The sequence below is a fragment of the Brassica napus genome, chromosome C1 (genome assembly GCF_020379485.1).
Source record: "Brassica napus cultivar Da-Ae chromosome C1, Da-Ae, whole genome shotgun sequence".
Classification (NCBI taxonomy): Eukaryota; Viridiplantae; Streptophyta; class Magnoliopsida; order Brassicales; family Brassicaceae; genus Brassica; species Brassica napus.
In genome coordinates, this window is record NC_063444.1 from 20,837,576 (window position 1) to 20,862,571 (window position 24,996).

At 40.6% G+C, this 24,996-nt stretch overlaps 1 long non-coding RNA gene and 1 other non-coding gene across 2 annotated transcripts; both read left to right on the top strand.

The window, feature by feature from the left end:
• Positions 1 to 6,185: 6,185 nt before the first annotated feature.
• LOC125580797 lies at positions 6,186 to 12,066 on the top strand. The gene is made up of 3 exons (XR_007318575.1): positions 6,186 to 8,128; positions 10,322 to 10,374; positions 10,871 to 12,066. It is a non-coding gene; the product is annotated as an uncharacterized LOC125580797 (long non-coding RNA).
• Positions 12,067 to 15,744: 3,678 nt separating this feature from the next.
• Positions 15,745 to 15,832, top strand: LOC125581211. The gene has a single exon (XR_007318915.1). It is a non-coding gene; the product is annotated as a small nucleolar RNA SNOR75 (small nucleolar RNA).
• Positions 15,833 to 24,996: the final 9,164 nt, after the last annotated feature.

A 24,996-nucleotide genomic window follows, 5' to 3' on the forward strand; every position in this document is an offset into this window, starting at 1 on the left:
CTCGGTTCCATTCATATCTCGAGTAGAACCATCATTATGATCGTCTTCATCTCTTTTCTCAACATACTTTCCAAAGCTTAACCTGAAACTTTTATGATCGTCATAGTTTCTTCTTTCTTTTTCGCCACTCCAGTTCCATCATTTATCTTCATCGAATATGAAATCTCTGCTGACAACAATTCTTCTATTAGTTGGATCAAAAAGTCGATAAGCTTTTGATCCATGTTATGTCTTAAGATGAAGCAGAGTCTTTGATCGATCATCTAGCTTTTTTTCTTCCATCTACCTCAGTTCTTGCATATCCTTTGTCTCTTGTTCAGCTTGTATTTTGAAGTTTCTAAACTTGTCAAACGCTTCACTTTTATCTTGTAGTAGAATCGTCCACATATACCGAGAATAATCATCAATGATCACGAAAGCATACTTCTTATGCGCTGGTGTAGAGGGTGTGATTGGTCCGCAAAGATCGCCATATACCAACTCTAGGACTTGTGTAGCTCGATATGTAGTTCCTTGTGGGAACGATTGTCGAGCTTGTTTACCACGTAAACACGAGACGCACATTTATTTCTCCCAAACAATCTTTGGTACGCCTACTACAAGTTCCTTATTAACCATCATCTTCATAGTCTCAAAGTTAATATGCCATAAACGTGCATGCCACGTAGTTGTATCTCCCATCGTTGCTAGCTGAAGAAATTCGACTCTCAACCTTTATGATGACTTTATATAATCGATTTTTAGATCTCCCCATTTTCAAAATTAGTTAACCGTTTCGATCATAAAAAGTCAATAGTTCATCTTTCATACGCACCTTGCACCCTGCCTCTGTAGCCTGACTGAGACTTATGATATTACTTCTTAGGTTAAGTATGAAGTATACATTGTGTAGAATTCTCTTGCCTCCTTCTTTAACTATAAAGCATACCGATCCCTTTTCTTTTATCTCTATACGAGAGTCATCACCAAATTGAACCATTCCCGTAGTAGTTTCATCGAGTTTGAAAAAAATACGAACGGTTCCCACTCATGTGGTTGCTGGCTCCGTTGTCGAGATACCACAAGTAAGTCACATTAAGGTCTGCTTCAAAGTTGTTTGGCTTTACCTTTTGCTCGTTAAGATACACCACCTTGTGCATCATTATATTATCAGCCTCTTGCGTGTCTTCTTCCTTTTCTCGACTACTTCTTGGAGTTTTAGTAGACGATCTGGACAAATTGATGCATAATGTCCTAATGTTTCACAACGATAACACATTACTTTAGATTCATCTCGCACATATCCGTTTTGGTAGTATCCAAAACGTCTGTGACCTCTTCCTCTCCAATTTGATCGACCTACTCTTCCTCTTCCTCTGCCTGATCCATAGTTTTCTTGATAGGGTTGTCGTGACTCGGTATTAGCATACATAAGCTTTCCTTGATCATCTTGTTCCTCTTCTTCTTCACCAATTCTTTCTTTGTATGCCTTTAGCCTTGATATCACTCAAACTACCCTAAGGAGTGATTGGTACTCTCTCAAATAAGATGTCGAGTTGTAGCACTTAGGGATAGAATTCACAGGGAACTAGGGCACACACTAGATCTAAATAGTTATTGGTTATACTTTCAGTCTGAACTGGTCCCATGAGATCAATGTGAACCAATTCTAGAATCTTCGTGGTTCTGATTTATGATAGTTGTTTGTGTTGCACTTTCACTTGTTTACCTTAGCAGCATACTTCACACACAATGTATGTGGATGATTCCAGTTTAGGCACTCCCCTTAGAACTCCTCCATTCATTAAGTGACTGAGTCCATGAATACTCATATGTCCCAGTTTTTGTGCTAAATATCCAATTGAGACTTAATTTTTCAGTAAACATACATTGGTACAAGGCATTTCACATATAAAAATTGTTTCCAGATCTGATTCCTTGGAACTTTACGTTTCTTCATTTATCAATGTCCTTGCAACTAGTTTTTTGTGAAAATGACAGTTAATCCTTCATCACACATATGACTGATACTAATGATATTAGCTTTAAGTCCTTCCACAAAGTAAACATTCACTAGGTGTGGTTGTACTGATTTTTCAATGACTTCAACCCCTTATATTTTTCCTTGTTTGTCATCTCCAGATGTAACTTTCCAACCTTTCATCAGATCAATCTCAGCCAGAATCTCCCGATTTTCAGTCATGTGTCGGGAACATCTACTATCGAAATATCAGTCATCAGATTTCATTGCTTCGTAAGAAGTATACGCAACCTTAGCACATTCTTCTTTGATTTCTTGATCTTCTGTGATTGATGCGTAGTCGGATACCAAATTCATGTTGCCCAGAGACTGTTTGTATGAGGAATCTATATCTTCATTAACTATCCATACTTTGCCAAACTTCTGCATTTCTACAAAACATTTTCCAGACCTCCAATCCTGATAATTTTCTTGAAGAATACATAGCAGTTTGATTTTATGTGGCCCACTCTACCACATACAAAACATATCATATGTTTTATCAGGTTCGGCTTTGATCTAGATTTTTTTCCTTGATGTGCATGTTCTAGTTTTGTCTTGGATGATTCAGTTTCTTAAGCTGTCTCTTTAGTCATATCACAATCCTCTGCTCGAACAAACACAGTTGTTGATAATTCGATACCATTGTATCCCATACTCCAGTTGATCTTTGAAGGTTGTCTAATTGGCAATATCTTGTCTAGATGCTTTGTCCCATGACTGAGTAACTGGATCTTTGGTGATTTTCTCAAAGATTTTGCTCAGGTTTCTGTGTTTTGGCTTGTGCTTCGATGTAAACTTCTTCATTTAATTGATCTTCTATTACTATGTTTTGAATTTTTGCTTCTGATAGTTCTTGCGAAAGATTGACCTTAGTTTTCTCTAAATGTTTTCTGCTCGGTTCATCCTTGTCTTTAGACGAGTGCTATTCTATTTCCAAGATGTTAATCTGAACTTTTAGCATTGTTTTTTTTCTTTCAGAAGCCTGAGATTTTTATGATTTATCTTAACTAAACGATCACAAAGTTCTTGATATTTCTTCTTTATATCAGTTTCCTTTTCAGGCTCGGAGTCGCTGACAGATATGCATTCCCTTTTTTTGTATTGATGTGAGATGATTCATCTTATCCATGTTCTCCCAAGATCTCAACATGTAAACAATATTTAGTACCGTGGAACTTGTCCGCTCTGATACCAAATGAAATACCTAGAATGTGGACAATCAAGATCTTAGAGATGATAATTTATTTTTCAACGAATAACTTCATTAAAAATTATTTGAACAAATTTAACAGTTTTGTTCAGTCAGATTTACGTGACTACACATATCTTGTCTATAACAACTGACCAATTCCTAACTACTGAACAGCCAAAGGTTCGAAACCTGGGATCCGGAACCTGGAAGCTGGAACCCGGAACCCAGAGGTTTGGCTTTTTCTTTTGGATGAATAGTAGCGGGAACATGTGTTCTCTGGCTTCTTTTACTCCCCTTTCTCCAAATGAGTAGAGGATATGAAGACCAGCATTCCTTGATGTAGAGTTAGCATTTTCTTTAGCTCCTTTGCAGGCGGCAGAGCAGCAGTGTTCCCAGCGCTTTGGGCGGGGTTCCTTTCGCGGAACAACTCCGATGGAATTTGACAAGTACTCTAAGGCATTATATCCATCTGGCTATCAGGCTTATCTCTTAAGGGTTGTCTGGTATGCCTGTAGTATTTCCAGGAACTCCTCTTCTGGCTCCTCCATCTTTTGGAATTCGTCAAAGTTGTAAAACCGGCCGGAGGATGTTGTGCCCTGCTTGAGGACCTCTTATCTTTCTCATACGTGGCGGAGTTGTAAGTCTGAATGCATTCCTGGTGTCTAGGGCTTGCTAGATTGTTAGTAGTGGATTGCCCATTGATATTGATGTTGGTGATGACTGCTCACGTTGGGCCCAAAGGTTGTAGAGGCTTGACATATAGTTAAGACCCGAAACCAGCAGGAACCAAATATTGTAGAGGTCGGCTTTGAGGTTGGGACCCGGAACCGGCAGGAACCAAATATTGTAGGGGTCTGATTTGATATTGAGACCTGGGACCGGCATGGACTAGTAGGAACTCATAGGTAATTCCAGCATTGAATCCAGCTACTGTTGTTAGCAATGTGTTATCCTCCCTTGAAGAGGTGTTCCCAGCTGCGTGAGATTTAGATCTGGTAAGAATGTATCGTTTCTTTCCCCCCAGGTGGCTGGGGTTGAGAGATTTTCGAGAGGATACACGTAATGTTTATCCTACCTATCACATCGTCACGTAGCATATGGAGGCGCATAGCCTAGATGGGCACGTAGCCTTGGGAGCACGTGGCTCTATTGGGATCATGGCCTAATGGGCACGTAGCCATGGGAGCACGTAGCTCTGTAGTGGGTAGGAGACATCTGTTCTAGAGGGCACATGGCCGGAAAAGATGGCAAACCTGTCGATTTGCTGCAGTGAGCATGATGTGTCGATGTGCTTCAGTGAGCATGGAGGGACCCTGCTGATGAGCTGGAGATCATGGCCTGAGCCAACAGATGGAGTTGTAGACGTGCTGCAATGAGCATAGGACTTCATCTGGTTGATAGTAATCGCTGAAATCAACCTATCATAGGCGTGTTGAAGAAGAAGATCTTCTAGGTATGGAGTATTGCTTTGGCGGCTGTGGAATTGGTGAACCCCCGTCATGGACGTGTCGGACCTCCCTTCTTTAGGTTTAGAAACCTATATTTATAGTGGAGGTCGTGCATCTCTCTCTTAGGATTTGGAAATATTCATTATATCCTTAGATAATAGAATATTTCCCATTTTCTTTTGGGATGTCATATGTATTGGAATACTTCCTTTTTCTCTTGGATATTGCGAGACTCATTCTTGCCCAAACTGGTTACCTTATTAAAGGAAGATTTCCATTTATTCTAAGGCATGACAAATCACTCGGCCTGGAAGCCGGAAGCCGGAGGCAGGACCTAGACCCGCCGGAGGCAGAGACACGAAACTTGGAGGCGGAAACCTGGATGCGGGAACCTGGAAGCCGGAAGCTGGAGTAATCTTTTCATGAAATATTTTTCCCCAGCAGAGACAGTAGTGTTTCTGTCCGGTGCACATGTTGAGACTAAATTTTGATCACAACCAACCAACCAAGAAAGTAAGTGATGAAAGTAAGTGATATGTTTCTTACTAGCTGCAAAGTTTACTAATCTTTTCTATGCAGTTACTTGTTAATACTGGATCATACCAATTAGAGAACCAAGATGCTTACATCACTCTTAATACCATATATATCTTCTTACCCTTCCTTTTGTTTCTTTAGCTTTCTCAGGTAACACAATCGTTATTTTCTCATGTAATACCATATATTAGATTAAGATCCGCGCCTTGGAAGGGATGAACATTATATATATAAATTATTTTATGTATTATATTTTTTATATATTATGAAATAATAAATATATATTGAACAATTAAAAAGTCTATAAGACTATAACTATTACATATACAATTAAATTGGTGCGAACATATAAATAAATTTTATTAATCCAAACAATATTTTTTTATTTGATAGGATGTATAATTAAATTTAAATGATATTAACATATATAGTATATTTTTAATATTAATGTCTATTAAATGATATTTTGTACTCATATGATTTTTTGATCATTTGTATCTTTTATATCAAAAACTTTAAATTACTCATAACAAAATTTTCTTTGGGTGATCAATAGTTTTAGTAATTTATAATTTTTTTTTAAATTAAGCTGTGAATGTTTGTTCAAAGATTTATCAAAAAAAATGTTCAAAGTAAATTTTGAAATTAAAATATTTATGTATTTTATATGGTATATAGTTTAATTGAAAATGATATATATATATATATATATTAGATTTTTTACTTATATGATTTTGTAATTGTATCTTGTCATAACAAAAATTTAAAGCATGGATCACAAAATTTGAATGTGTGACTTTTAACAATTTTAGTAATTTATAGTCGTTTTTAAAAGGTCAAAATATAACATATACAGAAAAATTAAATTTTTATTATATGATTAATGTGTTGCTTAATTTATTTTAATAGTTTAAAATCAAACAAATATGATAAAAGATACACTAATTTTATCAAATGTTTATTATTCAAAATCATTAATTATCATATATACTTTAGCCACACTAGGCAATTCCGTAACTTTTATCTGTGGAAATAATAAAGAACATTAATAATAAATTTATGGTTAGTTTAATAAAAACCTTATTATATAATTAGATAGACTATTTTTCTAATGATTCTAAAAATTATGTTAGTGATGACACGTGGCTACAAAAAGAAGCCGTAATATTTTTCAGTTAATATATAGGGGATCTTACTTTCTTTGTCTTAAAACTCTTTGAGGTTGCAGGGAAAAGAGTATATTTCATCCCAAACAATTTTGATAGTACCATATACGATCCAAACAACTACTCGCAGCCAAATATGATGTAAATTTGATTAAAATTCAAATTATTATCCGAACTTAACAACATAAATCAAATCCTACTTTGACCAACGGTTTGTTAGTCAACCGTTAAATATATTGTTGTTTTACTTAAGAAAATAACGTCCTATTGTGTTTGACAATTTTTTAAAAAATTGCTTAGGATATACGAACCGGAGCAAATAGAACCGTTAAACTCACTAATCATACCACTCGCCCAAGCTATGTTTTGTTTTTAATGATAACAAGTATATTATATAGGTACAATAAATTGAATCATCTTCTCAAATGAAACATCTATACTGAACCGTGAACAAATTCTTTTGGTTCCATGACGAGTCTCCATGTTTAATCAATATCAGAGCTTCTTGAATTTTACTACTGAATCCAAAATCTAGCCATTTTAAACCAAGACGTGACCACTATGACGCTTTGGATTTGCTCATGGCTTCCACCACTGACCTGACGTAATCATCGCTGAATCGCTCATTCGCTTGTTTCACGGGAATCGTCATTTCTCAATTTCTCTTTGTTAAACCGGTTTACGAATTCGCATAGATCGGGAGCTCGTTTGAACTCACGGCGGCTCAACCAGTGACGAACCGGAGATGGGTTAAGCAAATAGTGATCCCACAACTATGCGCTTCCAACACCATCAGAGACGCAAATGGTTAACACAAATAAAGCACCTGAGCTAAGTGAGCGGGATGAGTGGTGGAGCATCAGTGAGGACATTTATATGGATAAACGTAAATACAGGGCCGGTTCTGGGCAAAGCCTAACGAAACATTGGCCTTAGGTTTCCAAAAATTTGTAACGACCCGGATTTCTTGAACCATAGTCTTCTTTTATTTTTTTTATATTAATTTCCCAAACCATTCGTTAAACCAAGTTTGGTTTAATTATTTAAGAAAAGTATAAACCATTCGGTCTTTTACCTTCTCACTTCCTCCCGTGTGTATGGGCTATTATATATTACCTAATAATATATATGTATCATCTTCTTCCTCTCAAGGCAGCCGCCTCCTCCATCCAAGCTTCTTTGATCTCCCATGATATCTCTTTCTTGATCTCTAATCCTTTTAATTGAGCTCGTGTGCTTGGCCATCGGAGAAGATGTGACGCATCCACCTTCTTCAACCACCACCAGCCACTGTCATTGGAGGAGAGCCACTGTCGCTGGAGAATCACCGTTGGAGAGCACCGGAGATATCTCCACGCTTTGTCAGTGATGTGACGGTGAACCGAGATGAGGTAACACGAACCCGCATTGGAACCACGACGTTCGCCACCACCAACCATCACGGGCACCGATCTATACCACCTCCTGCCGCGAACCACTGGGGTGACTCCTCTCATTTCACCGTAAAGCCGCACTCTGGTAGGCGGAGCCACCGTCATCAACCGTAAGCCTCATGCGTATGATTAAGTTGTCCCCTTTTTTCTCGTTACTTGATTAACAAGTATAATTGTCATAAACCCTATTTATATTTTATTTTAGTTATGCCTCTTGCCTTGTGTTTGTTTCTTTCCGATCTGGTGTGATGCGGGCGAGACGTCGAGAGCTAAGGCAAAACCCTAGTTTTCTTGTTGTTCAAGTTATGTCGTTATCTTCTATCTGTTTCCGGCTCTCCGATATGGCAAAGGTGAGGGTTTATTCCGTAAATCCCGTACCAATGTAGAATTCTCTCTATCGTAGTTTAGATTTCGAATCATGATCTGTCTGTTTGAATTGAGTCTTGATTGTTAGTTTGTTCATTCATTGTAAACTGGAAATAGGGGTCTAAAGGATTCAACCTTTGATTGGATTGTGAGATGTTAAGAGATGCAATATATATATATATATGTATGTATACATAGTTATTAATAGGAACTATGTGCGCGGGCGGGGGCTCAGAGATGTCTGGGCTAGCGACGCTACTTTGATTGTGCGGGCAGGGGTTCAGAGACGTCTGGACTTGCGATGCTACTGGTGCGGGCGTGTGGTGCAGAGACGTTTGTACCATGGACGCTACTTGAGAGGGCGGGGGTACAGAGACAGACTGTACTAGCGACGCTACGTATTATATATCCATATGAGGAGATGTGGGGTGTATGGACTAGCTATATGCTATCATCGCATTGTTTGGTTTGTCTGATGCGCTAGGCGTCGTGTGTGTTCATGTTAGAGCTAAACTTCCATAGTGGGAGTTCTATTTACTCAAGTCAGTGGTTTGCGTGTTTAGCATCTCATACCTCACGGAGTGACTCCCCTGTTGCTCACCCCTCTTCTTCCCATTGCAGGTGAGCTTGCCGAGTAGTTGGATATCTGGACTGTTTGGTGTTTTGGGATGATCGTATTTTATTTCGGTTTTAACTAATGATTTATACGAATTTTACATTCGATTTATTTGATATATTTTTATACTTCAATTCAAAAATGTATTCCTTTTGAAATTCTTTTATTAAATGTTATGTTATTTTGTTCGATTTTGAATAATTTGGTTTAATTCGATATTTTACCGTAAGTAACACGTCGTTCTCCATATAGGAGGTGACGGGTGTTACAATTTGAGAATTGTAACATCTCGAGTTGTGATATGTGAAAAGGCTTAAGATAATTGATTTGGCTACCTATGTCACCAAAGTTGACTTACCTTTTCCGGAGCACATCCTGAAAGAACTCTAGAGTAAAGTGTGCTTGAGCTGGAGTAGTGGAAGGATGGGTGACCTATCGGGAAGTGATTCGCGATAGCGTGCGAGTGAGGCCAAAGCATGAGAACATGTCGGGTGGTGATTGCAAGGTCAGTAAACAATGATTCCGTGCCTTGGAAAATTAACGGACCGATCGCTGGAACGGGATGGGCCCATGAGCCGAGAGAGCGGGCGTGGGTGGCCCATTAGCTGTGGGCGGTCGGGGCGTTACAAGTGGTATCAGAGCTGGTTAGCCATCTCAGTTCTGACCTGAGAGGCGTCTTGAGACCTGTCGTGGGGCGCAACGAGGACGTTGCGTTCTTTGAGAGGAGGTGAATTGTAACATCTCGAGTTGTGATATGTGAAAAGGCTTAAGAGAATTGATTTGGCTACCTATGTCACCAAAGTTGACTTACCTTTTTCGGAGCACATCCTGAAAGAACTCTAGATTTAAGCGTGCTTGAGTTGGAGTAGTGAAAGGATGGGTGACCTATCGGGAAGTGATTCGCGATAGCGTGCGAGTGAGGCCAAAGCATGAGAAAATGTCGGGTGGTGATTGCAGGGTCAGTAAACAATGATTTCGAGCCTTTAGAAAAATTAACGGACCTATCGCTGGAACGGGATGGGCCCACGGGCCGAGAGAGCGGACGTGGGTGGCCCATTAGCTGTGGGCGGTCGGGGCGTTACAAAATTTTGGAAAAAATTACATAGAAAAAAGCCCCCAAAATTTTTTTTTTTAGGCCCCCAAATTTACCAAAAAAAATTTTAGCTGTAATTTTTTAAAAACCGCCTACAGCCCCCTAAATCTCAGGGCCGGCCCTGCGTAAATATAACATGGACAAGTAGAACACGTGATAAACAATATTTATGTTTCAAATATTTATCACGTCGGTTTGAAACATAAATATGTTCTATCTAGGGGAAGCGAGCCCAAGCAAAGTGATGACTTAAATATTTGAAACATAAATATGTCATCACTTTACACCAAATTTAGGTCGTATGTAACACTAGATAGTTTTAGAGTTCGTATTTAACACGATCGAAATCGTTAGAGCCGAAATAGATCCTTTTCCGTTTATTGAGAACAGCTGAAACAAACTTAAGTATCATACATTGTTTTGTTTGGTGGATACTTAAAAATTGACAAATAGGCTTGAGTTTGCCAGGTTCTCTGATCCTTCTACTTAGGCCTGACGTTCGAGGACCAGATTCGGATCAGGTATTTAGGATTTCATTTTAATTTGTACCACACCCTAGTCTCATTCTAGTAAATTTGTAAGTAAATGTCGGGTTCAGATATAACACATCGATAATTTGTACCACATCCTAAAATCTAAAAAGTAACCATATATCATTCAGAGTCGGATTATGCCTGATCGGTTCTGAGATCGATGTCGGGTTTACATCTTAAATTTAAAAGCAAAACATTAGAAATAAACTGTTATTTATATAATTGGGTAGTTAAGGTACTTATTTAAAATTTAAACACTTATTTTTAGATATCATATTAAAATAAATATGGAATTGAATATTTGAAGAACATATTTATGTTTCAAATATTTATATTACATATTAATTTGGACATTCACATCGGTTTCTTTAAAAACAAATTCGGGTATTTTAGGTTACCCCTTCGGATTCAATTAATTATACTTCAGGTTGAAATATGTTTTGAAACACCCTACAAGACATATTCATGTATTTTTACATTTCAGATCAGATACGGCTCGAGTTCTTCGGTTCGGTTCACTTCGGATTTCAGATTTTTCCCCAGCCGACTTCTACTAGTGGTCTCTCCACACTTCTTTGTTCACCATATACGCGGAACCTGGATTGGCTCTGCCATAAGACTTTTCAGAGGCTGTTACCTTCTTCAAGAATATATCCAAGTGTCGGGTGAGTTCATGAATTAGTTCACGCAGCGCCTTGGGGGTATCAAACACTATAGGGATCGTTCTTCTGTTGGTGGTATACCATGTTTGGACTCTGATCATTTTTGTCTCATAATCACATTCCTCTTCCATCTCCAAGAACATATTTGATGTTCCTTTGTTCTAGAAATATGAGTACGGGAACGGAGACAAGAAATAACAAAAATAAAATTCTATAGATATGGGTGCAGCATATATATATCAATAACATATATATAAATACTCATATATTGAAAATAAAAGTAAATACACTATATATCTTCATATAAAAACACTTTAATATAATATTTTTAAATAATGATAATAAGAAAAATAATTATTAAACCATTTATAATTAGATTATTAAACCATATTTATAAGAAAATTGTAAGTGAATTAGATTAGAGCATCTCTAATGATAATCTACTTTTTCCTCTAATCACCAAATATAGAGTAAAAATCATTCAATTGGTACACCAAATCTTACACCAAATATAGAGAGATGAATAGTTTCACTCCAAATATAGAGTAACACTATTCATTTACTCTATTTTTGGAGTTCAACCCTTTCTTTACAAAATCATCCTTCAATTTTTATAAATTTTCATTTTGACCTAAATATAATTATATGTTATATCTATGTACATTTAAATATTGTAAAATTAATTATTAAATTGGGTTAAATTAAGATGCAATAATAACTTGTATTAGATTAGAAAATAAAATTTAATAAACTAAAAATACATAAGCAATAACAAAAACATAAAAGATACAAACTTATCATAGCACATCATTATGATTTAATACTCTAGTAGATCCTTTCCAGATCCACCAAAATCATTAAAGTTGATCTACTTCTTTCGAATACCTAGTAGAATGAGAAAAACGCTCAGACATTACTGTTAAGAAAATATGTACGTGTATAGAAAATTATGAAATGAGTTGTGAATGGAAATGAAGATGCATATGCTATTTATATAAGTAATTATTATATACACATTCAAAATGGACACTTTAGTTCTCTAGGTGATTCACTGTTTTTCCTACAACATCAAAGCACTGAAGACATATTTTTGAAGTAGGCAATTCAGTTTTCTAGGTAAAATATAAGAGTGCAATTTTACCATTTTAAAAGTTATGGATTAAACAATAAATTAATAAATAAGTGAAAAGTAATATATTAAGCATATTTCTCTTTAAAATAAAAAATAGAGGTAACTATTAGAACAAAACCTCATTATATACAAAATAGAGGTAATCATTAGAGATGGTCTTAGAGTGTGTTCACTGTAGTCCGTCGCCGTTAAACTTTTACTTTTGTTTTCACTTTCTGATCTTAAACATCCCAATCTTCTACTTCTGTTTTGTATCTATATATACACACTGGTGGTATGTTTGTAGTTTTGGTATAGCAAAAGGAGAATGAACTACCCGCTGTTTCAGAACGCATGAACAACCAAGAGCTCTTGGCCTAGTGGTAATGGAACTCCAGCTGGAGTGCCCGCCCTGGGTTCGAGTCGCCTTGGCCACCTTCCCGCCTATAACCGTGCAAGCCCGGATAGAAGGCCTCGTGGGGATTAGTCTGGGCTTACCGCCTGGGATCCCCCACGGATATCAAAAAAAAAAAAAAAAAAAAAAAAGAAAAAAGAAAATCATTCTAGTCACATGGCATAAAATTGTGACTACGTGAAAGCGGAATCATATAAAATAAAAGTATAGAATGATGATTTTTTTAATAAAAAAAAATAGGAATCTAAAACGGATTGTACGCGTGTATATATATAATATATATATTAAAAATATAAAAATAATTTATATGACTAAAAATATATGTAAAAACTATACAAAGTTAATTTATAGTAGTAGTTTAAATTTGTATTTTAATTATCTCTATTTTATATAATTGATTTTTAAATTTTATATGTGGTTGATAATACCACAGCGTGGACTACGTCAAGGGGATCCTTTATCTCCTTACCTATTTATTATGTGTACTGAGGCCTTAATTGCGAATATAAAGAAGGCGGAGCGGCTGAAACAATTAACGGGTTTGAAGGTAGCAAGAGCTTGTCCAGCAATATCTCATTTGTTGTTTGCGGACGATAGTCTTTTCTTTTGTAAGGAAATAAAAGAAGAGTGTCAAACTATTCTTAGGATTCTCAAGGAATATGAGACTGTGTCAGGGCAACAAATTAATTTTCAGAAATCCTCAATTCAATTTGGACATAAGATCAAAGAATCCAGTCGTCAAGAATTGAGAAATATTTTGGGAATCCAGAATCTAGGAGGTATGGGATCTTATTTAGGTTTGCCGGAGAGTCTTGGAGGATCTAAGGTACAAGTGTTTGGTTTCGTACAAGAGAGATTGAACAATAGAGTTAATGGATGGACTTTTAATTTTTTTACTAAAGGAGGAAAGGAGGTGATTATAAAATCGGTGGTTACGGCTTTACCAAATCATGTGATGTCTGTTTATCGAATACCAAAAGCCACAGTGAAGAAGCTCACGAGTGCCGTAGCTCAGTTTTGGTGGAGTCCAGGAGGAAGTACAAAAGGCATGCATTGGAAGTCATGGGATAAATTATGTGTTCATAAAGATGATGGTGGTTTAGGGTTTAAGGATCTTACGGATTTTAATACGGCGATGCTTGGAAAGCAATTGTGGCGACTGATCGAGAAACCGAACACTCTTTTTTCTCGAGTTTTCAAAGGACGGTACTACAGGAATGTTTCACCCCTGGAACCGATCCGTTCATACTCCCCGTCATATGGCTGGAGGAGAATTATATCTGCTAGATCTTTGGTTTGTAAAGGACTAATTAAACGGGTGGGAACGGGGTCATCTATCTCTGTGTGGAACGACCCTTGGATCCCATCCACTCGCCCGAGACCAGCAAACAAAAACCTTCTTCACAGTAACCCATATATTACAGTGGATTCTCTTATTCATTCGGAATCCCGTACATGGAATTTATCGGCTATTAAGACTTTGGTGGACCCTGAGGATGTTCAAATCATTGCAAGTATTCCTTTGAGTAGAAATCAGATGGAAGATAGGAATGGATGGCATTTCACTAACAACGGAAAATATACTGTACATTCTGGGTATCAAGTGGAACGAGTCTATCCAGATAAGGAAAAACCACCGGAATTTTATGGACCAACGGTGGATATACTTAAAGCCTATTGCTGGAAAGTGAAGTGTCCCCCGAAGATAAAGCATTTCTTATGGCAATTACTCTCAGGATGTATAGCGGTTATGAAAAATATAAAAGCAAGAGGAATACAAGGAGATATATGTTGTACACGATGCGGAGATCAGGAGGAATCAATTAACCATGTGTTCTTTGAATGTCCTCCAGCACGACAAGTGTGGGCGCTATCTAAGATACCATCGAACCCAAATATCTTTCCTATGAGCTCCATATTCGCCAATATGGATCATCTCTTTTGGAGAGTTAATCCAAAAATGGATGACCATCAGTTCGCATGGATATTATGATATATATGGAAATGTCGGAATAACAAAGTATTTAGCAATATTGATATTGATCCGAGGGAAACCCTCAAAATAGCAGAATTGGAATCAACACTTTGGGCTGAGGCACAAGTATTAAGAAATCAGCGAGTGGTACAGGAAGTACAGAGCAACCCCATTCAAGCGAACTCAGGAAGATGGTGTTTTATAGATGGCTCGTGGAAAGATAATGATCTTTTTTCAGGGCAAGGCTGGTTTAGTACTTTACCGGGTTTTGATGGTTTGTTAGGGGCAAGAAATGTACGGGCATGTCTATCACCTCTGCATTCGGAGGTGGAGGCATTGATATGGGCAATGGAATGTATGAGGAATTTAAGACAGTTTCAGGTTACGTTTGCAACAGATTGTTCTCACTTGGTGAAGATGGTTTCGGAACCGGAAGAATGACCAGCATTTGGAACCTATACGGAAGACATCAAGCTTTTAAGAAGAAGCTTTCTCAACTCGGAAATCATTCATGTACCCAGGATAGCGAACCTAAAGGCGGATAGCTTAGCACGCAGTGCCCGGCAACAATCGTCTTTCGTTGTACACATGGATGCAGAGTTATCAATTTGGTTTACAGAATCTACATGAATCTGTGATTGTTTGCTGTCAAAAAAAAAAAATTATATAAAACAAAGACAACATTTTATATTTTATATTTTTATTTATTAATAATGTTAGATTTTTAAAAATGGTGATAGAAATTTTTTTAAAAAAATAGTAGCTAGATTCTAAAAGGGAAGGGTAAGCTTCCACGGTGTTTTTAAAGAGGTTATATTGGAAACATTTAGAAATGAGATTTCGAAAACTTCCACGAGTTTACATTTTGATTCTGATTTTGATTAAAGTTTCTGTGCTACGCGTAAGGGACATGCAGAGTGAGTAGTGTTTTGAATTGGTAAAAAGGAGGAGAGCAACATGCTGTTTCAATTTAAATAAGTAGACTTCGAGTCGTTGTATATAGGGGACGCCACAAAGTCGTAACCCTAATTTGGCATCTGAATATAAATAATCGAGTCTCCGCCTCTTTCAGTCATAAGTCTCTCCATCGATCTCAGATTCGAACTCAATTTAGATGTCTATCGAATCGTCTTCTTTTTGGTTTTCTTCTTGTTTCGTTTTTGGGTTATATTGTGTGTTGAATTCACGAAGGATTTCTCAGTGATGAACAAAACATAGATGACGAGTCCGATCAATCCATTCTTTAAATTCGTAGTGACAAACGAGGCATTTGTCTGAGAGGAATCCTTTATAGTTTTCATTTATAGTTTTGTTTTTCAATGACTTTTGATTTTCTAGGCATGATGAGAATTGTTTATTGTCATCTGATTCATGATGAATCAACACCTTCTACTTGTTTGAACCGAGAGTTGTCAATATACCAGTAAATGAAAAGAGACGAGTATTCGTCGGTGGGTCAAAACAGAAACGTTTTATTAGATCAAGAGGCTGCTTAGTCGCGTTACAAAGAGGGAAGAAACAAGGAAACGATCCGGCGAAAGCTGGTTCGCCGGAGAATACGAGTCGACGAGAAATAGAGAAATGAAAACCTAGTTTCTAGCCGAAAGTGAGTGTGTAGTGATTTGCGGATCCCTCAATCGTTGCCTCCCCTCCTTCTTTTATAGACGCTTACTTGTTAACCTAATTCGTCTTGACCTAATGGGCCTCCTCGATGATTGGGCCAAGATGTCGGGCCGCTAATTCGAGTCGTCGAGTCGATGACTTCCGGTCGCTCGCTTTGTTGGCTAAAAGCAGTCTAAAGTCGAGCCGGTCGCTGGCTCGCGAGTCGACGAGCCAAGTTTCTTTGCTGTGATCATGTGTTAGAACAATTATCTTGTGGGCCTTTTGGGAGGGTCAGGCCCATACCCAACAGTAAGTCCCCCCAGTTCGCTGGTGAGTAGCGTAGCCGACTCAGCGAATTTGGAAGTAGGGTTTGCAAGATAATTGTTCTGGACTCACGATCTCGCTCGGCTTCTCGACTGTGTGAGCAGCTTGCTTGCTCGTAACTCGTGATCTCATCGGTTTGGTCTAAACCGACGGGTTTCTTTGGTTTTGGTCACGACCGCCGATCTCGGTCTAAACCGGTCTTGGTTTACCTCGAGAAGTCGAACCGTCGCGAGACGTGTTGAACTCCACGCGCCTAAATGGGCCCATCTAGGCCCATCTAGGTCTAATGATGACGCCTCGGAGCGTGATGCGCTTCCCCTCTTATAATACCTCTCTCGCCTCTCGTTTTCTTCATTCTTCATCCGACTCAAGTATTTTCTCTCTCTTTCTCTCTGCTTCTCTCTCTAGCTTCTTAGTCTTAGATTTTGAGAATGTCGTCGGGCGGTAGGCTTTCCAGAGAACAGAAAGAGAAGGCGGTGGCGAGAGCGACTGAATCGAGTCCTGCGCGAGTTGTCGAGTCGAACTCCCCTTATGATTTCGTGACAATTCACCGTGAAGCCATGATGGACACAACAAACATGGATACACCTCAGCGGGTCCTGGTTGCTGAGTCAGCGCGTCTGATTCGCGAGGAACGGGCGGTTGTTGAGTCGGTCGCGCAAGATTGTGCGAGAGATGGTCGAGGTGGAGCGAGTGATGAAGAGATCCCTCCTCCTGATTTTGTTCCGTGCTGCTACCATCCTTAAGGGATCTCCTGGCGTTGGCGACAGAGCTGTTACGTCCTCCGATCGTGGAGGGGCAATCGTGGGAGAACGTTGAGAGGACTCGTTCGACTCCTAGCAGCGTGAAGATTTTCCTGAGAGCGTGTGGAGGAGACGAAGTAACGTTTCTGATTCCGACGAAAGCCCAGAGACCGTGGTCCCCTCCGATGGGATTTCAATGCGTATACGAGTCTTACTTTCGGAACGAGACTAAGCTCTGGTTTCCGATTCCTTGACTCGTCACGTCCTATGAGAGACGTCGCGACGCACCGATAAGCCAGTTCTTAAACGGTTCGCTCCGTGTCTCAGTAGCCTTGATGGTGACGGTAGCAGAGATCAATGTGTCGATGAGCGTGCGGACGTTCGAAGAGCTGACGTACCTTAAGTCGATGGGGGATGGATTGTACTCGATCCAGATGAGGCCTAACTACAACTTGACATCCCAACAGGACGAATAACTGGCAGCACTTCTACTTTTACGTCAAGTCTGACAGTTTCGCCTTCGAAGAACCCCCCGGCGATTCCTTTCGATTTTTATGGAATCGTGAACTTGGTAGAGTGTTGTTGATAGTTTATCGATAGCCCTTTTTTCTGATGGTTTTGCGTTTGACTGCAGTTGACCAACCGGATACAGCTACCTATCCCAAAGACTTCATAGCTAGGGCTCATGCTGTCGTGTCGCTTACTCAAGTGAGTTGGAAGGATATCACCGTTGAGAGGATTCGACGAGCCGTTGACAGGATCTCGAAGAGTAAGTCCTTTAACGCGTTTTGTTATATATTTTTCTTTGCTTGCATCTGTTTGCTCGAGACACTTATCTGGATTTGACTCGTCGGTCTTTCGCAGGGGACTGGAGATCTGACTTACTACCGTTGATTACCGGCAACAAGCGGCAGTTCTCTATATTCACTCGCGCTGAGCAGAAGGTGATCAACGCAGATAGGGAGATGAAAGAACTTCCAGACTTAAGCGCGCTAATCAAGAAAAAGTTGAGCAGAGCGAAGAAGACGCCTTCTGCGACTCCTGATGAAATGACTCCTCCTGGGCCTAGTTAATATCGAATCCTTGAGGGAAGACCTTGTGTGGGAGTCTTCCGATCGAGAGACTGCTGAACCGTCGGTGACTGACGGTAATAGGAAGAAGAGGTCTGCTTCGATCGAGGCTCATACAGGGGCCGAATCCGATGAACCTCCAAAGAAGAAGAAGAAGAAAGAGAAGAAAAAGAGGAAGAAACCTGTCGAGGAGCGATCGGAACCTAGCGGAGATGTGGGGGGGGGGTCGAGAGCTCGTTGCTCACGATAGCTCTAATCGTGATGTCGCGGCTCAGACTAGCGTCGAGTTGGACGACTCCCCGAACGTTCCATTAGAGAGAAGAAAAAAAACTTCCCATGGGCAAGATGCGCCCGCTTCCATAGAGAAAACTCCTCTAGTGGCGCCTTCGACGACCAGGAGTAGTGGTTCGGCCTCAAAGGGAGATCGAATCAAATTCCCGGACCATGTGGAATTCAAGTACGATGGCGATACACTGCTTGCTTATGCCCCGAAGGAGTGTGCTGAACTAGTTCGACAAATTTGAGGTGGCGCAAAAGATATGCCGCCGGCTAAAGACCTCGTCTTCAAAGATGCCTACGTCGATGCAGCGAGGACTAAGATTCTGGTAAGGATTACTTTCCTTGTCTCGCCTTCTCTAATCTTCTAGTTTTAACCTTTTCCTTTGTTTGTGCAGAGTGACGGAAGCATGAAATACGTCGTCGAGATGTACAACACTGCTCTTAAGGAGACTATCTCCAAGCTGAAGCAAGCTGAAAAGCTCGTGCGAGTGAAGGACACGGCTCTCAACCACAGAACGAATGAATTTAAGGCGACGATCGATAAGGCCGCAGTGGAGCAAAGTCGGTTACTCGAAGAAAAGAAAGCTCATAAGGAGAAGTTTGCGGAGAAGTTCGGGGAACTGATGGGAAAGTTCAAGACTGCCGGTGAGAAGATCAGAGGACTCGGCGAGAGAAGGCTGCTCTAGAGGAAGAGAAAGCTGCTTGGGGGAAGGAGAAGGAAGCTACGGCTTTAAGGCATCTGAAGGAAGTCAACCGGCTGAGGGACTCTCGAAGTTACGAGGTTACGCATGAGCGAGTCCGCGTTCAAAAAGCCATGATCGTAAAGTGCAATCAGCGTTTTACCAAGATTCGAGACCTCGAGACGCATCGCAGCGACTTCGAAATGGCAAGATCCTTGCAGAGCCAGGCTTTTGGGACGAAGAAGTTTCTCGAAGCGCTTAAGGAAAGTGGGAGCGACATCCCGCAGGAGACGATCGACCTGTTTGCTGAGCAGGAGAAGGAGTACGAAGAAGAGGCTAATCGCTTAACTATTGGCGGGATTCTCTGCTTATCTCCACTTCATCTTCCGTCTCCTTTCTTGAATGAGAATGTCTTGGCAGCGATCGACCCATATGGGTTGAACGCAACTCTGATCGATGCTGGAACCGCAGCCACTCTCCAAACTCCCACGAGTTCTCAGGGTGATCATGCGATTGAGAGATCGAACGAACCGACTGGAAGAGACCTCGAGGGGTTATCTGTTCAAGAGCGGGGTGATGTGAGCGGGGTCGATAGGACCGAAGATGCTTCTAAACCGACAACTGCTCCCGCCGTTCCGGACCCGGGTCCTGCCGCACTCAACCTTACGGTGAGGGAAGAGTCATCGGTTTCGACACTGGGAGTCGGCGATGAGGACCCGACTCTTCCTCTGGTCGAACTTTCCGATTCTTCAGCTGAGGAAGACGGCGGGGATGAGTCAAACGAACTGGTTCGCGCGAGTAATCCACTAGGGACGGAGGAGGATCTCGGGGAGTCTTCGGCTAAGGAACAAGGCAATGTCGATAAAGTTGAGAATCCGCCTGATTCGACAGCAGATAGGACTGAAGATGCCTCTGATCCGCTCGGAGCTCAGGTAACCGGAGAAGAATTCGATCACGCTGAAGAATGATCTTATGTGTTGTTGTTGTTTTTCTTAAACTTTCCGTTCTTAACCATGTGAGGCTTTTGTTGTTGTACCCTTGAACGCCTTTGATTTTATTTTGTGGCTTTGTTTTTCGTTCAAACTCTCAATAAGCCTTATGATTGTTTTAGGAGTTTCTGAACAAAGTTTGCCTTGGTCATGAAATGATGTTTCTTGGACTCGAAACTGTCAAAGGCATTTCAGTGAGTCGTCGAATTTTGTTTCGGACTTTAGAGATTTTAACGATTTTGATCTAGCAATATGGTCAGTATCTCGAAGTAAACCTGAAGATTGATCTGACGGTTTATCGAGTTTGGACGCGTTATGCCGACAGTTTGAGTCATCGAAATGTTTAAATTTTCGACTCCGAAGACAATCATCTGTTTTTTGAGCGATGGCGGTTCTTAATCGATCTTAAAGTAATCCTAGAGTACTCGGTCGGCCAAACCTGACTTTAAAGGATTATAAGATGGTTGAAAGCTATCGTCTCGATCGTATCGGCTGATACCGTGACACGACCGAAAGTCCCCCGAGCACATGTCTGATCAGGACATGCTCGCCAGTGAGGGGCGAGTGCTAGTACATTCGTTCGAGAGACGGGATCGTGCTCGTGCGTAAGCATCGCAAAACAGATTCGTGCTTCCTCTTGTTGAAAGAATTTTTTTTCTTTTTCTTTTGGTTATAGCTGGACCGGTTAAGGCTGCCTACGTACCTCCGGGAGAGAATCAAGCCATTCGTAATTCTTTTTTTGTGAGCGAAAGTGGCAGTGGATGCGCATTCACTCGTTTTTTTTTTCGGGTGAAAGTAACTGAATGTCATTCACCCGTTGATTTTGAGGTCTGATCGAGGAAAACTGACAGTGTGTTCAGTTACTCGATTGTTTGATATCTTCTCAAGAATAATATCTTCGGAGATGCATGGAGTTCCATGCTCTTGGAACGGGTTCGCCGATCGATGTCTCGAGTCGGTAGAATCCTGGTTTGATGACTTGGGCAATTTTATATGGTCCTTCCCAGTTAGTTCCAAACTTGCCGGCGTTCAGTTTCTTGGTGTTTTCGAAGACTATGCGTTGCGCGATGTCTCCCAACTCGAGAAGTCGAGACCTGACTTTCTTATTGTAGTAGTTCTCGATCTGATGCTGATAATTCTGGATGCGGAGCACAGCTTGGTCGCGTCGTTCTTCAATAGCGTCCAAGGAGTCGAGCAGCATGTCGCTGTTAAGCTCGACGCTCTGTGGCATTTTTGATCTGCGTAGACTTGTTACGTTCACTTCAGCGGGAGCCATAGCTTCGACTCCGTGAGCCATCGAGAAAGGAGTCGACTTCGTCGCTCCTCGAGGAGTCGTTCTGTGCGACCAAAGGACACTGTCGAGTTCATTGGCCCAACATCCCTTCTTCAAGTCGAGGGGTTTCTTCAATCCATCAATTAATATCTTGTTGGATGCCTGGGCTTGACCACTGCTTTGCGGGTACCGCAGGCTCGATGTATTGAGTTGGATCCTCCACCTTTCGCAGAACTCTCGAAATTTGTTCGATATGAACTGAGAGCCGTTGTCGGTTACTATTTCGTAAGGCAAACCGTGGCGACAGATGATGTTTTTCCATACGAACCGTTGGACTTCTTTTTCTGTTATGTTGGCGAAGGCTTCTGCCTCGATCCACTTCGTAAAGTAGTCTGTTAAGACTAGGACAAAGCGCTTCTGTCAGGAGTTTGGCATAGGGCCGATTATGTCCATTCTCCATCGCATGAAAGGGTATGGAGCCATCATTGTTCGCACTAGATCTGTTGGGCTATGGATTGTCGAGGCGTGCCGTTGGCATTGGATCTAAACAGAAGCGTTTTATTAGATCAAGAGGCTGCTTAGTCGTGTTACAAAGAGGGAAGAAACAAGGAAACGAACAGGCGAAAGCTGTTTCGCCGGAGAATACGAGTCGACCAGAAATAGAGAAATGAAACCTTAGTTTCTAGCCGAAAGTGAGTGTGTAGTGATTTGCGGATCCCTCAATCGTAGCCTCCCTTCCTCATTTTATAGACGCTTGCTTGTTAACCTAATTCGTCTTGACCTAATGGGCCTCCTCGATGATTGGGCCGAGATGTCGGGCCGCTAATTCGAGTGGTCGAGCTGACGACTTCCGGTCGCTCGCTTTGTCTGCTAAAAGCAGTCTAAAGTCGAGCCGGTCGCTGGCTCGCGAGTCGACGAGCCTAATTTCTTTGCTGTGATCATGTGTTAGGACAATTATCTTGTGGACCTTTTGGGAGGGTCAGGGCAATACCCAACACTACTCATTCTGAGTGCCCTTTCTGTTTTATAATCGGATTTATTATTGTTGATCTAGATGTTAAGGTTATCTATGGTATCAAAAGGTTTGACGGATGGATAGTTTTGCAGTTTGCATGTATTGATATCAATTGATCCGAAAATCTACACTAAGTATTTGATAGTGTTTGAATGTAAAAATTAGGGAAGAAACAGGATGTGGGCAACGATATCCTCAGAACACAATGATGTAATCACGTATGAGTCGACAAAAATAAACTATATTCGTATGCCGAATAGCATAGAGATATCGGGACAAAGAAGGATCGTGACTGAACTCGATATCGAGCTGCCTACGTACCCATAACCGGATCAAGTCTAAACGTAGTTCACTTGTAGTCATCTCAAAAGAGATGTTGGTTTCGTCGGTTCTTGAATAAGACGTTAGGATCGTCGGGGTCTCGAACAAGACGTCGAGCTCGTCGGGATCTCGAACAAGAGTTCGAGCTCATCGGTTTTCGACCTCGAAATGGCTAAGTATAATCTCGTTATATCGTGTTTCCTAGGGTGGGATAACCCTTGTTTTTGGTAAATATAGAGATGTATACTCCGTTTGTCATCCTCCACAAAGAGCACGTGTTGTTTTGACCCACGGTCACACGTGTGGGACAAAGTAATATGTCTTCTTCCTCCTTGATTAATGATTCCATGGTGGGAGAGTTGTTTATTCATTATTCAGACATAATGATAAATTATGACAGTCGTGGAATAATCTTTGTGATTGTTGCTTCCGTTGAGCGTTGAGTGAGATAGAAATGTCGCGAAAGAACCGAGCGTCTTGATTACGCGTTTAAGCACACACCAATTAACCTAATGTGCCAGCAATACCACAATCGAATGGTATGTCATTGTAGCATTTTAGGATCGAATCCACAAGGAACTAATGATCTATAACACCAAGAATACACAAGCTTCCTTAATCTAAGCAAATAAGAATATGGATGATTTTGTAACAAGCTAATGTCCTAGGAATATAAACAAGGTGATCTCAAATCCAATCAAGAAATAAGTGCAAGAATTCAATCAAATGCTAAGGATGGATCTATGGGCAATGATAATTGATATAAGGTGATCAAGGTTCAATCTAGGATGTTCAAACAAAACAATCAACAAGTCTATAGGTCTAGATCTCATTCAATATAGATTAATCCACTGTCGTGGCAAAAACCCCTATGCTAATCATGAATTAAACATCAACTGTCGTTGGCTAACACAATCAAGCATGCATGAATCGCAAGTCTACTAACCACTTAAACATCTCGGACATCAACTGTCGTTGGCCAAGTATGTAAAAGACAATACTAAGTTCATTCAAGCATTTTAACAAACACTTTTCGGACGTAAAATAGCTTAAGGTCTAGATGAGAGTGATCAAGTCTAATCTAGTATTAAGAATTCTTAGCAAGCATAGAACAATATTAATCATGCAATAAACATCCTAAATATCCACTTAATCACCCTAATCTATTTAAACCCATGAATCACAAGGTCATTATTCACTAATCTCCATGAGAAACCTTAAACTCATGTAAGGATCAAGGCTAATCATGTTAATAAGCAAGAGAAACACAAATATAAGATGAAGTATTTCTTTAGATTATCAAAAGATTCAAGCTTTTACAAGTTTAGACAAAGTCTTGAAAGAAAAATGAGATAAAACTAGGGGTTTCAGGTCTGTGGTAAATCTCGAGCTGGTTTGACCCCACAAACCAGAGTCAAACCGGACTAAACCGGGTCAACATTCACCCCTCTCTAAGTACTCGCTCTAGTGTTCGTGTGAAGTACAGCGGGTTGGTCAACTCGCCATGCTTACCCGCTCCAGGACTTAGCTTCAAGACATTTTTAGGTAGAGAATGCGAGCGGTGTGTTGTGATCGCTCCAAGAGATCGCTCCAGAACTCGTGAACGTTACAGCGGATGACGCGGCTCGCTCTGTGACCTCGTCTTCATTACAGTGGCCACAGCTCAGTTCTTCCTCCGTAACCGTCGATCTCAGCCATGCTTCGTCTTCCTCGTAGTCATCTCCGCGTGGCCGTGCTCAGCTCCGCCGGTTACCGTCTCCGGTACACCGTCAATCAAAGCCGCCAGCGTCGCCAGCTCCGGATCCAAAGCCACGAGAAGCTCCAAATCAAGTCTATCCCGTGATTCCTTGCTTCACCAACGGCGTCTCCTCCGCGAATCTCCATCTTCGTCAATCTTCGTCGTGGATGACTGCGCCACCGTCTTTACGGTCGAAATCAAGTCAACTCGCCATCCAGAGCGACCAGCTTTCCTCACGGCCACATCTCTTCAGCTTCTGAATCTCAAGTTTAAGCCATCTCCGCTCGTCTCCGTCGTCGTCGGGTTCCAAATCGGCGAAGAGAAAGCTCACGGTCTCTCCAATGGTGAACTTTGGAGTTATTGCACACCTGGGCCTTCTGTTTTTGAATAATTACGACTTGACCCAAAACTAT